Source organism: Syngnathus acus, chromosome 10 (genome assembly GCF_901709675.1).
Source record: "Syngnathus acus chromosome 10, fSynAcu1.2, whole genome shotgun sequence".
Classification (NCBI taxonomy): Eukaryota; Metazoa; Chordata; class Actinopteri; order Syngnathiformes; family Syngnathidae; genus Syngnathus; species Syngnathus acus.
This window is the reverse complement of record NC_051095.1, coordinates 27,676,910-27,691,961: the sequence shown is the minus strand read 5'-3', so window position 1 is coordinate 27,691,961 and position 15,052 is coordinate 27,676,910. Positions and strand designations below refer to the sequence as shown.

The following is a 15,052-nucleotide window of genomic DNA, read 5'->3' as shown; positions in this document are numbered from 1 at the left end:
CTAAGGGATCGGGCTTGGGTTAGTGTCCCAGTGGAAGGAACGTGCTAAGAAAAACAGAGCTTCATTTTTGTTAATCAAAGAAGAGCGTAGATTTTTCTTTGTCCGTTTTTCCGGCCAAAGAACAGCTTGGGTTCGACTCTCAGTGGAAGAAACGGGCTAGAAAAAAACAGAGCTTCTTTTTCTTAATTGAAGAAGGGCATAGATCTTTTTTGTCCGTTTTTCCAAGCTGTTTGCATGAAAGTTGTGTGGTTGAGTGTGACTGGTAGGATAAATTGACTAAAAAGCAGTTCTAGCATTGATCCACGACAATAACACAGGCTAGTAGTTTGTTGAAAGGTCAATTTAAACCTGCATTGAGGATCCTCAAGAAAAAAACTTGAAAAAAAATTTAAAAAACTAAAACTACTAAAATTAGGATGGGAAATAAAACCGGTAAATCTCTAGCTCTTGAAGGAGATGAGAAGTACATGGCAAGTAGATTTCCTAATTGTATGCAATACATGCCAAAGTGGAAGAAAAAGTATGGAGTACAAGGAAAGTTGAAAGTTGAAATGTGGAACGTAGTGGTAGAACTTTTGGAGGCGAGTGTGGCTAGGAAGCCAAAGGGATTGAGAAAGGAAAGAAAAGAGAGAGAAGTGCATTGTGCTAGAGCAGTGGTTCCCAAACTTTTGCAGGCTGGCGCCCCCTTTGGCTCCCCAGTGAATTCCTAGCGCCCCCCCCCCCGGTTACATGTCAGAAATATTTCCACGGACCGGCATTTATATAAATAAATAATACATTTATATAAATAAATAAATAATACATTTATAATATCATTACCATTACGTTGAATTAGTGGGAGCACTGAGTTTGTTTCTCAGAAACGAGCCGGTCCCATCTAGACGTAATCGGAGACAATGACACCCGAAGTGATTTAAGGTTTGTCTTTTATTGCAGGATGCTTGGTCTCCATGTGTTGAAGCAGTTTTGAATGCTTCACTGCCTGGTTAGTTAGCCTGTCGCCACATATTAGCTTTGCGGGCTCGACTGGGGAAACATGTCACGTGACCGGGACGAGTGTCTTGACCTGAATTAATTGATCGTCGATAAAAAAAAAAATTCTGTGCGGCTTGGCGGCCCGGTACCAAGTGACCCACGGACCGGTACCGGTCCGCGGCCCGGTGGTTGGGGACCACTGCCCTAACCAGCTCAACACAACACGGCGCGTTCTGGCGAGTCCCCAATTTCATGTTGACTTGAACTCAAGATGATGTTGACCGCCAGAATGCGGTTTTTATTATAAGATAAAATTCTGAACATTACAAGCTTGAAATTACAAACCTGAGCTTTTGCTTTTGTAGTCTATGCTGTCGGATCTGACTGGGCCAGAGCGGCATGTTGTGTACAAATCGACTGCCGCCCCCCTACCGCCCCTTTCTTCCTCACCGCCCCCCCAGATCTTTCCACCGCCCCCAGGGGGGCGGTACCGCCCACTTTGGGAACCACTGTGCTAGAGTGTGGTTGAAAGCTTCACACGAGAGAAGAGAACAAATTCAAAAGACAAAAAATAGAAAGATAAAAAGTGATGAGGCCGCCATTCAATTAAGATTTGAAAAAGAATTCAGGTTGCACAGTGGCATCCCATTCAATGATGCAGCTGAGAGTGCTTATTAGCAACATCTTAAAAATGCGCTCCTCACTGGTTTCCCCCCTGAATTAGGCAACTGGGTGAGGAAACACTTGGTGGAAGCGGACACTGCTTGTGTTACAACAACCATGCAGTGGGCCAGAGACGCTGACAAAGTGATCGGGAAAGGCAAAGGTTCTGATGTATTTCATCTAGATGATGATGATAATGATCTAGATGAAGATACAACGGTCTTCTTCCAAAGTTCCCAAAGGGGCAGAGGAAGAGTTAGAGGCCAACAAGGTCGCAAGCCACCATTCAAATAAAACCCCCCATCAGATTCAGACAACTGTTGGAACTGTGGGAATAATGGACATTGGTCAAGAGAGTGTCGTCATAAAAAACAAAACCCATCAAAGGGTGGAGGAAGAGGCAGAGGAAAAGTCAAATTTTCAACATGACAAGCTCCCTCCCCTTTGACCTCTCATGCTCCTACAGATAAAGAAATAATAGATGTCCATCCAGCATGAGACATTCTGAGTGCATTAAAAGAAAAAACAAAACAAAAAAAACGTGTTACTTTTGGTTTAGATTCATTGTCAGATTATAGAATGACAAATGACCAGGGATCAAATTGTGTGCACAGTGTGCACACAATTTGCACACTACTACAAACTGCACACTAAAGTTAAAATTTGCAAATCAAGTGGTAAAGAAATGCAAATTGCTTCTAAAAGATAAATAAAAAATTAGAATGTGCTGTCCTCGCGTGCGTGGGCGGGACCAGCTCATGATCGATTGCAGGAAATGGCCAGCCTGTGACGAATCATTGGTGCCGGGACCTACCTTTCGTGCGCGAGAGCTGTGCATGTGTGTGCGTATGTGTTAAAATGATGAAAATTGGCTAAACCTTTAGTGCAAAGAAATTTGCTAGACTGTGGTCTATCCAATTTGCACAACAGAAACAATTTTGAAAAATAAAAATGAGAGGAAAAGCGAGAAATCCGTTTGCGGGCAGAAACTGATCCACACTAGTGCATATTAGTGTCGAGCCCTCATGAGAAATTCGGAAAAAACCATCAGGAATTGGATGAGGCGAAATTGTGAATTTAAGACATTGCAATGCTACATTTAATAGGAATAATTGATTGGTTGTGTTATAAGTTTATACAAACTTCTATATGTGAATTAAATCCGAGCGATTGAGTTATGAATGTTGTGTGGAGAGCTTGGATAAATTGGGACCAATGTGATGGAAAGACTCCTTTTTGGAGACTGTGTGTGAGATGCAAATGAGCATTGATGAATGATTGCCTGAATGAAAGGAAAATACAGGTTGAATGGTTGAAGTTGTTGGGGACTACTATGGAAAATTAGTAGAGCAACTTTGAAGAAAGAGTGATTTTGAATAAGTTAAATGCTAAGAGAGAGAGAGAAAAAAAGTTGTTTTTGGATTGATAATTAACTAGAGGAAAAAACTGAAGAACCAGTAACACATGCAGAACATGTGTGAACTGGGAAATTGAGAAGCGTTTTGGAAAGAAAGTCAAATTAAATGATAGAATCATATGTAGTAAAGAACACATCCTCCCAAAATGTTTGTCAAGGTGTGAGGCATGGGCATTGCCAAGCCTCAGAAGGAGGGAGGGAGTAGGACAGATAGTGAAAGATAGTAATAATACAACACTTTACGACATATGGATTCTCTAACACATTTGGCGTCATACCATTAAGTTAAAATTTTCTCAAGCTTTTCAAACTTTTGCTTGAAGCAATCGGAAGATGATTGAAAAGTGACTAAATAAGCTATGAGGAAGTGGTGTAGCTGTTAAGGGCACGCGCTTTATGCGCTTCCCTGGCTAATCAACACTTGTTTGAATGAAAAGGAGGAGGGGGAATTGGCTGGGCTTCCTGAAAAACTGTGGACAAAGGGCCCATCTGATGTAGGACTTTTACTGTCCATTACCCCAGTACAAATCCAATCAAGATCAGAGAATCTCCTTTAAAACAGGAGGCAATAAATGGGATAGCCCCTGTCATAAATGGTCTTTGGTTAGGAGGAATCATTAGGAAGTGCTCAAACTCTTCCTGTAAACACTCCTATTTGCCCATTTCAAAAGGGCAATAACATTGACTAGTGAATTATACAACATTTGCAAAAAGCAGAAGAGGAACAGTCCTTGGCAGATAGCATGACTGTCACTGAAGCAAAATGCATGGCCTCTATGGGTGGAGTTGGATTTCAACACCGTGCTGTCACAGTCAGTAATGCTACCCCTACCGCCCTGGACTCACAGAAAAGAACCTGTGATCAAACTCTTTTGGATTCATCTCAATGTGACTGTTGAAGGACGAAAGATGCCACAAGTGGCCTAAACAAAAAGGCTACCTGGAATGGACTACACGTGTTTCATCCAAGAAAATGAAACCCACGAATGCATTAACGACTGCTCTCCAGGAGGAAACTGGATGGGAGCTTTGGACATCACCGCTGAGTGCCAGGATAGGAGAGCCATTTCAAGGCGTCAGGGCTCTCCTACCAACATGGCTGCACCATCGGACGGGACCTACCGTATTTTCCGCCCTAAAAGGCGCACCTAAAAACCTAAAATTTTCTCAAAAGCCGACAGTGCGCCTTATAGTCCAGTGCGCCTTATATATGGATCAATTGATGAATTTGTTGATCCATACTGGTTGTACACAGTGCTCTGCCAAAATGTTTCAGTACGTTTTAGTACGACTAGCAAATTACAAGGTCGCATCGCTTCCCAACATTACGGCAACTGTAGTCAGGGGGCGTCACCGAATAGCTGTTGTACCCGCAAGGCTATTTCATTTCAAAATAGGCTGCTCCGTTAATGTTTTGAGTAAATCTACGGATCGATATGGAAGGGAAACATAGGTAAGTAGTACCAATGCGTTAGATCGAACTTTAGTCAGTTCCGATCATTTTATAGGAGATCGTTTGAGAAACGCGATTGTTTACACTTTGCTGAGGCTCATGGGAGATTGCGAGCTGAGGCTCGTGGGACTTTGCGGATGGCTAATGCTATAACGATAGCTGCTATACGTACCAGGCTATTTCATGTGAAAATAGGCTGCTCTGTTAATGTTTCGAGTAAATCTACGGATCGATATGGAAGGGAAACATAGGTAAGTAGTAGGGGTGTGAATCGCGGGTTTTGTCACGATACGATATCATATCGATACAAAGGACCACGATACGATTATTGCCGATATCTTAAAGCCTGCTGTGTGTTTCATTCACGATACATCACGATATAGTGCTCCACGATCGATATTTTTATTTATTTATTTTTTTTTTAAATAAAAAATATAGAACAATATCCTGATTTATAACAATTCATACGCAAAATCAACAAGGTACTGCAAACTCTTTATTTAGGAAATTACAAGAGTATTGTAGTATACAAAGTGCTTATTTTAACACTGAACTTTATCGAATTCCTATATTTTTTCTCATATAAGTAAAGAAAAATGAATATTCTTTCTTTTTTGTAATACCATTAACTTTAAAGTGCATTACTGAACTATTTATTTACAATAATTTTAATTGTCCGTTGAGCCATCGTTTCTTTGGAATCCAAAGTGCTTCCAAACGAATGACTTGAAGCCCAAAGGGGAGCGAATTTCCTCGTCTTCTTGGACACTAGCCATAGCACCAGCCCAGGAGCCGCGTAGTTGTCGGCTCCCCTTTCACGTGCCTGCTCTACTCACAACACAGCACGCCGCGTACTGCTCCCGGAAAGAGGAAGCAAGCAACAATGAACTGGATTTCAAAATAAAGTCGCGTCTAATGTCCGAGGTCAAACACGGCGATATAAATCGATGTTTACGTTTAGCATCGATGCCAATAAATCGTAGAGCATTATATCGATTAATCGATGTGTATCGATGAATCGTTACACCCCTAGTAAGTAGTACCAATGCGTTAGATCGAACTTTAGTCAGTTCCGGTCATTTTATAGGAGATCGTTTGAGAAACGCGATTGTTTACAGAGGGCTTGTTGGTTATTGGCTAGTGGATGCATACCGCAACCCTAGTCAACCTCAGTTTGTTGCAGTATAGCTTCTATTTTATGCGCCTTATAATCCGGTGCGCCTTATATATGGACAAAGTTTTAAAATGGGCCGTTCATTGAAGGTGCGCCTTATAATCCGGTGCGCCTTTTAGGGCGGAAAATACGGTACTTCTTTCAGAATGGTTCGTGGCTATGTGGTCACAAAAGTTGTCCGATGCTGCCCGCCAACTGGACACGAGTGTGTGCACGAGTGTGGGTGGCCAACCACACCGACAGGATACAACATCATCAGCTGACGACAGCACACAACTCTTCTAGACATCGACGCAGGGCTGTTGCGACCTTTGAACCACATGATCCCGTTTGGGGCACGAATGTCCCTGACGGCCATAAAGTGTGGTCCGTCGGTGACAAAATCGTTCATGCGCTTTTTGCTTGGATTGGAGTTGGAAAACAATCACTCTTCATCGTTTCCAATCTTTTCTGAATCTCTCTCGCTGCAGGTCAATGATGGACAAAACAGAGAGATTCAGGCTATTAGACTGATGGTCTTGCAAAACAGGTTGATTCTGGACTTGATGACTGCAGAGCAAGGTGGCGTGTGCCACATCATTGGGACTTACTGTTGCACATACATTCCAGGAGTTAATGACACTCACATCAACGACGCCGTGAACTGACTGAAGAACTTACAGCAGGCCATGTCAAAAGACAAAGTCCCACATCAATGGGGTTTCTTTTCATGGCTATTCTCTGGCGCTTGGTGGCAACTGCTGTTGAAACTTGTGACTCCTATGCTTGTTGTGCTGGTATTGTTGTGCTCGTTTATGACCTGTGTTATCTCATGTTTGAAGTCAGCTGTATCAAGATCTGTGTCTTCTACCGTAGCTGAAGTGCGAATGCAACATCTTAGGCATGTTGAATGTGATGATTTTAATGCGCTGCGGACAGAAGATTGCGATAATGCTGATTAGCTGAACGTTTTTCACAGAAACTTGATAATCTGACCGTCGGAAATGCCTCGCAAGTGATGAATACGTTGATGTACTGTTTCTGTGTTTTTGTTTTTATTTTTCTATCTTCATTATATTTTCTTGCTTATGTTTGTTAATCGGGGTGACATAATCATATGATAAACAGGAGGGATATGTTAGGGTTGATAGATTAGTTTGATCCTATGATTATGTTGGAATGTAACCTGTAATAATTAACCAAACGTATCCTGTCTTAACAAAAGTAGTCAAACAAAGTGCTAAGATCTTTTGAACTGATTGACCAGCTGCAGAGGAAGCAATCAAAGTTGTTCTGTTTACACAACGTCGTAAAGGACCCCCTGCTATGCTTTGACCAGAGGCCAGGGGCTTCAACCCCACCCTGTCCACTCTCACCCCCACTCTAACCCCCACCCTGTTTCTCTCAATAAAAATGCTCTTGCAAGAGGCCTGAGTCAGACCTCATTCGATCATCGCTCTATGCACAGCGACGAATGACTCTCCACTTGCAAGTGCTTAAAAGGGCATACTGTCTCCCACGTGGTTCTATCAAAATAAGTTAGAGTGAGTACCACTCTAACCCGTACCTTTGTGTTTTTTTTTGTTTCAATGTGCTCCTTAATGTTCCTAGCGCCATAGCTGATCATATCTTGACAGAGAATACACAAAACCTTCCCCGGGACATCTACTTTATGGGTATGTTCCATCAGGCACGTGGTTACGGACTGTGTTCCGAGTTGTACGATGACGCTGCTCTCGAGCCATGCCCATTGAAGCAGTTCTTGATCCCGTTCGACTTGTCTATTTCCCTGGCACGATCCTCGTCTTTCTTTCTCCAAAACCTTCACCATGCTGGCGAAAACTTTTGCTGAGTAGGCCCTCGATCTATCTAACTAAATAACTCGTCTACAAGTGATGAAAACCCAATCGCACATTCACATTGTGGCGGTGTAAAAACACTTAGTTCTCCGCGTAAGTTAAGTTCACAAGTGGAAATGATGTGACGAAAGTAGCGCCAAAATGGTGCCGAAAATAAGGCGGATGTTGTTGCATCACTGCTGCCAGTGAGTTAGGTTTACAGAGGCAAGCCGATTTCCATACTCACGGCTTAAATAATTTTGCCTTGAGATGTGCCAAAAGATGCCGTTGCGCCAAGTCTAACTTTGCCCCCCCATATATATAAAAACAACATTTCTCAACGTATTTACACGATTCACGAAAATGATACTTTGGACGGAAAAAAAAATGGAAATCCACGGATCCGCGGAAAATTATCATCCCTGTAAATTTGGATACATGTTTTGCATGGGAGCAGAAGGATATATTGCCTCAGGCTCCTCTGCTTGAGCCGCGCCTTGAGCTGCGGCCGGAACAGTGCGCCTGCACACTGGGGCCTCATTGTCTTCCCGTCTGACAAACATACTTGCGGCCTCATTACTTTTAATCTTTCTGATTTTTGTTTTTTGAATTTCTTTTCTTCTCTCCTGTGAAGCTTTCAACCACACTCTAGCACATTCCAATTGTCTCTTTTCTTTCCTTTCTCAGTCCCCTTTTCTTCCTAGCCACACTTGCCTCCAATACTTCTACCGCTATCTTCCAAATATCAACTTTTCTTCTACTCCATACTTTCGTTTCGTTTCGTTTCATTTATTTCAAACATGTGAAAAGAGAATAAGATTATTGTACACAATGAAAAGACATGACAAAATACATGCATATACATATATACACATACCGACATACCCACATACATACATATACATATATATATATACACATAAAAATATACATATATATACATATACACATACACATGCCTATAAGCGTAGCAATAAAGATATAACCGCAAAAGAACCATAAGTCACATTCACATGTCTGAAAAGGAGTAGGAAGAAGTATAACTTATTTAATCCCACCCCCTTTTAATAATCCCTAAATACCCAGCCATAAATCATTTTGCCTCAGTTATCCCAACAAAATACTAAATTACTAAATTATCTCCCACCTGCTGCTCGCTTAACACTAAACATGTACCTACACACTATTAATACATACGTATATTTCACACACAGACACTTAACGTACATACACACCTCAAATACAACACAAAGATACCTGAATGGTAGAAATAAACAAAATAAAACAAAAATAAAAAACAAAAAAACAGCCTGAACAAAACAATGACAAACAGACAAACAAAACCAACAAAGAAACGTAAATCAATAATTACTAAGCACCCCATGATACTCATACACCCTCATTTCTGTACCTTGTAAAAATAATTTCTTCTTTATATCTTTTTTTAAACTGATAGATGTTTGAACATTCCCTGAGCGTTTCCTCCAAAGTATTCCATAACTTAACTCCACATATTGAAATACAGAATGTTTTTTTTGTTGTGCGTGCCTTCCTTATCCTGTAATTAAATGTCCCCCTTAAATTATAACCCCCTTCCCTCCCAATGAAAAGATTCTGAATATTAGTTGGCAACAGATTATTTTTTGCTTTGTAAAGTATTTGTGCTGTCCGGAATTCCACTATATCTCTGAGTTTGATGAGTTTTGACTCTAAGAATAATGAATTTGTATGATCCCTGTATCCTGCCCCATGAATGATCCGTATTGCTTTTTTTTGTAAAATAATAAGTGGATATATTGTGCTTATGTAATTATTACCCCAGATTTCTACACAATACATGAAATATGGAAGAACTAGTGTATTATAAAGGATGCGAAGTGTTGTATGATCCAGAGCCTGTTTTGCTCTATTTAATACTGCGATGCACCTTGAGATTTTAGTTTGTACATGTTTAACTTGTGATTTCCAACTGATCTTATCATCTATTGTCACCCCTAAAAATTTAATCTCATTCACTCTTTCAATAATAACCCCATCCAGCTTTATCTCTAGTTTCAAATTAGTTCTGTGATTACCAAAAAGTATTACTCTTGTTTTGCTTAGGTTTAAGGATAATTTATTGCTGTCCAACCATACCTTTAATTTACTTAATTCAGTATTTATTAGTGTTGTTAAGGTGCGCAAATCACTACCAGAACAAAAAATATTTGTGTCATCTGCAAACAAAACCATCTTCAAAATATGTGATACCTTGCATATATCATTTATATATAATATAAAAAGTTTAGGGCCCAACACTGACCCCTGAGAGACGCCACAACTAATGTCCAACCACGTTGAACAAGTGTCACCCAACTTCACAAACTGCTTCCTTTTTGTGAAATAGCTCTTGATCCATTCTAACGGTTTCCCCCTGATGCCATACCGATGTAATTTATTGAATAATATTTCATGATTTATTGTGTCAAATGCCTTTCTTAGATCAATGAATATCCCAACTGTATATTGTTTTAGGTCTATTGCGTTAGTAATTTCCTCCACTGAGTCAATTAGTGCCAGTGATGTTGCCCTGTTGGATCTAAATCCATATTGACTTTCAGTGAGTATTTTATATTTATCTATAAATTTGTCCAGTCGTTTATTGAAAAGTTTTTCCAGTATTTTAGAAAATTGTGATAGTAATGATACAGGTCTGTAGTTTGTGAAGTGGTGTTTGTTCCCGGTTTTATACAAAGGTATGATTTTTGCTATTTTCATTTTATCTGGAAATATACCGGTCTGAAATGATAGGTTACAGATGTATGTTAATGGTTTAGAGATCCCCTCAATCACTCGTTTTACGGTAATCATATCAATGTCATCACAGTCTTTGGATGTCTTGTTTGTGCATTGGGAGACTATCTTTATAATTTCTCTCTCATCCGCTGCTTTGAGGAACATTGAGCTCAGATTCCTATCTATTAAACTATTACACTGCTCCTCAGTTGTTACTGAATCTGGTATTTGTTTGGCCAGATCAGGTCCCGTATTTACAAAGAATGTATTGAAGTTATCAGCCACTTCTTGCATATCATACTTCTCAGTATTCCCGATAATAAAATATTTAGGATAATAAATTTTTTTAGAGCCATTTTTTATTACAGTATTCATTATATTCCATATTTCTTTGGTGTTATTTTTATTATCATTTAATATTTTACGATAGTATTCTTTTCTAGCAGCTCTTTTAATATTAGTTAGTTTATTCTTATATTGTTTATATTTATTTTCTGACTCTTTAGTTCTCTGTCTTATAAATTCTCTGTAAAGTGTATTTTTCTTTTTACAGGCATTTTGTAAGCCCTTTGTGATCCAGGGATGATCTACATACTTTAGTTTCCTATTATTTACTTTTACAGGACAGTATTTGTCATATAACCTTTTGAAAATTTTTAAGAATTCCTCATATGCACAGTTAATATTATTTTCATTGTATATAATATCCCAGTTTTGTGACATTAAACCATTTTTAAATGCGTTTATTGTTTCTTCTGTTTTAATTCTTCTGTATTCCTGTTTTTTGGCCGGTTGGATAATTTTATAGTTGTCATCAAAAACCATAAAAACTGGCAAATGGTCACTGATGTCGCTGACTAATAACCCACTTATGGTGTTGTTTAAAATGTCATTTGTGAATATATTATCAATAAGAGTGGCACAGTGAGAAGTTATTCTGGTTGGTCTAGTGATTTTTGGATACAAGTTCATGCTATATATTGTGTTAACAAAGTGTTCGGTCAGGTTGTGCTTGTTTGGATTGAGTAAATCAATGTTGAAGTCCCCACAGATGAAAATTGTTTTGCAACTGATTTTCGAAAACACCTCCTCCATCCATTCTGTGAACAGTTCAATGCTAGAACCTGGTGTCCGATATATACAGCTAATGATCACATTTTTCTTTTTTTCCTTGAGTATTTCAATTGTTATGCATTCCAATATGTTGTTAACTACCATTGACATATCCTTTATCACCCTGACGTTTAATGTCTTTTCCACATAGATCGCAACTCCTCCTCCACCTTTGTTTTGTCGATCTATGTGTATAAAGTCATATCCCTCCAGCTCAAAGTCCGCCCCTTTTACTGTGTTGATCCATGTTTCCGTTATTGCAATAATGTTGAATGGGCGAGTAAACTGATGAAGATAATCCTTAATGTTTGTAAAGTTGGCATACAGACTCCTACTGTTAATATGTATAATAGACAGTTTGCTATCTATATTGATTCTATTAAATTCTTCATCAGTATAATAACTGCAGTTATTGTTGATTGAGTTAAAGAAGTTGTTATCCGGGTCTATATCATGTTCCATATCCAGTGAACTGTGGTCAGTGTATTGAAATGATTGGAGTTCCAGTTTGTCGTGTTCACTAATCCTCTGAGTTATGTTACTGTTGTCTTCAGGTGTAGATGCTTGATTTCTTTCGATGTGTGTCATGGTTGTGAGTAGAGTTTACCTTACAGTCCTGCATGATGATCATTGGTATCTATCCAGCTCCTCAATACTCCTTACCATCAGCACTTTTGCTTCCTCCGGTGTTCCATTGAGCTTGATAAATATTTTACAGTTTGTAGTCCAGATATGTTGAATTTTTTTCTGCTTCCTCAGGTAGCGTGCTTTTTTGGCAATATCAGCGTTGTGCTTGGTCAGGTGCTCATTGATGTAGACGTCGGTTCCTCTCAGCTTTCTTCCTTGTTTTAATAGTGCAATCTTGTGTTTTTTGTTGACAAACCGCATGATGACAGCGGGTTTGTCTCCGGGTCTCCTCTTGGGCAGAGGGTGGCAAGCTTCGATGTTGTCGCAGTCCAGCTGTATCCCCTTGGACTGCAGGAAAGTAGCCACCTGTTGCTCCGTGGAGCTAACATCCAGTTCATCGGGCTCACCTCCCTCGCCAGCGGCCAATGCCCGGGCGTATGACCGGGCTTTGGTATTGACTCCAGAGATGATCACGTCGTTGATTCTGGTATACTGCTCCAGGTCAGCAACCCTGCTTTCCAGGAAGGTGATTTTCTTTTCATTTTCCGCATTCTGGATGCGGAGAGCTTTGACCTCCTCGACCAGCTTGAGGATAGCTTTCTGCTCCAACCTGACAGCCGAGACTTCTTCAGTGAGGAAGTCCAACGCCTTTTTAATATCCTCGCCCTCCTCGACCGAAAAGAGGGGAGCCGTTGATGCCTTCTTCGGACCCATGTTTGGGACGCGCTTGTTGGTTTTTAGCAGTGAAGCAGTGTGTTGTAGCTTCGCGGCTAGTTAGCTCATCAACCAACTTTAACTTCCACTTTAGCATATACCCATGATATACACATGATAATTTGTGCTTTTAAGGTTTTCTTTTTCTTTGATGCCTTTCATGTTTTGTGTGAAGCACTTTGAATTGCCTTGTTGCTGAAATGTGCTATACAAATAAACTTGCCTTGCCTTACAATTAGGGGCTGGAAATGTTAGAACAAATTAATTAGAGCGTGTTAGGCTACGGATTTTCGTTATTGATCTGACTCCAAATTGTGATCAACACTTAACACAAGAGTTGTTATGTCCTAATCCACACACTGGCGCACCTAACAATTTTGCGAGTTCGTTCTTTCAAAGAGAAGACCAGTAGATCAATTCGGTCGAATTTACCAAGTATTTATTCCTGACAAAGCAAACTAATACAGGCGCCTGGGTCTCGGGTCCCTCACACCAAAACTCGTGTGTTCTTGTGACCATCAAGAGACAACACATTCTTCCGAGTTGCCCAGTTTTAAAGAAACACAATATGAATATTCAAGCATGCAAAACATTGTGTGGTGATTGGTCGATGGCCATCTCCTCCTCGTCTGAGTGTTATTGCTGCTGAGTGCAGGTGTCCGGCCTCAGCTGTCTGGCGGTTAGGTACGACCACCAGGACTGAGATGTTATTCTCGTTCCTCGCCGGCCTCGAGATGTTCAAATAAGGTGTTCTCCCTGTCTGGACCGATGAGACATCCTTGAGGTGTTTTTGTTCAGCATCCTCCCTGTCTGGACCGATGGCACATCCTGTTCCACAAGACTTCGTAGAAAATAAGTTCATGGAGTTGCCTTCACATTCCTTAGCGCCCATCATGCAACTACACAAGCACACCACTACTGAAGATTATATTGATATGATTATATATGTCTAACGCAGCTTTAATAAAATAAGTTTGCGAACTGGCAAAAGCATTTATTGATATGATTATAAGTCTAGCGCTGCCTTAATAAAATATGTTTGCAAACTGCCGAAAGCACATTTCCCTTTAAACGTGAACTTGATTTTTTGTTCTGGACTTTAGGTTACTGTGGTTACGGGTGATTTACCAGCCAAAGGGCAGGAACAAAGGCATATAGTTTTTGACCTTGTCTGATCTGATGCTTGAGATCGACGGTATGTTCAAGCGGATTTGCTATAATACTTGGGAGCTTCTTAGACGTTCTTTTTTGGAACATTGTCTGATTAGTGATCAGCCTTCTTGGCACATCTTTGGGCCTGTGGAATATTTTGAAGTGCAAGCGCACGCATTGTTGACAAAGGACGATCGATGGATTTAATGAATTGGAGTGACACAGATGGTTTTATAAACGTGTTATTTATGTAATAGTTTTTTTTAATAACTCTGAATGTTACGTCAGGCCCGTTCTCAGCTCTTTGTTTGTGTTTACTCAAGATTCAAGGTTCAAGATTCAAGAGTTTTTTATTCGCCATGTTTGAGCGTGCCAAACAAAGAATTTGACTTCGGTAAAACACACCCTCTGTTCAACATTTAGGTGACTAACAACACTCAGGACATGTGAAAAATGGCAAAAACAGTGTAGACAAATTCAAAAAAGGTGTGAAGAGCAGGATGTTATTGCACAGTAATGACTCTGAGACTCTAAGAGTGGTGTGAGTTCATCAGAGCAACAGCCTGGGGGAAGAAGCTGTCTCTGTGTCTGCTGGTTTTGGCGTACCGAGCTCTATAACGCCGTCCGGAGGGGAGTAGTTCAAACAGACTGCAACCTGGGTGAGACGGGTCTGTAGAGATGTTCGTTGCACGTTTCCTGGTCCTGGACAGGTACAAGTCTTGGATAGATGGGAGGTTAATTCCAATGATCTTTTCTGCAGTCCTGATTGTCCGTTGCAGTCTGTGCTTGTCTTGTTTGGAGGCTGATCCAAACCAGACAGTGATGGAGGTGCAGAGGACAGGCTGGATGATGGCAGTGTAGAAGGTCTTCAGAAGCTCTCGCGGCAGGTTGAACTTCTTGAGCTGTCTCAGGAAGTACAGCCTCTGCTGGGCCTTCTTCCGGACAGAGTCTATGTGGCCGGTCCATTTCAGGTCCCGAGAGATTGTGGTTCCCAGGAACTTGAAGTTGTCTTTGGAGAGAATAGTATTACTGCGGATAGTGAGGGGTGAAACTGGTGAAGGATCTCGCCTGAAGTCCACTGTCATCTCCACGGTCTTGAGCGGGTTCAGCTCCAGATGGTTTTGGTTGCACCAGTGGACCAGCCGCTCCACCTCTTGTCTGTACGCAGTCTC

The 15,052-nt window shown here is 40.6% G+C and overlaps 1 long non-coding RNA gene across 1 annotated transcript; it reads left to right on the top strand.

The window, feature by feature from the left end:
* Positions 1-533: 533 nt before the first annotated feature.
* LOC119129571 lies at positions 534-3,725 on the top strand. Its single transcript, XR_005099267.1, has 3 exons — positions 534-545; positions 1,247-1,251; positions 2,814-3,725. It is a non-coding gene; the product is annotated as an uncharacterized LOC119129571 (long non-coding RNA).
* Positions 3,726-15,052: the final 11,327 nt, after the last annotated feature.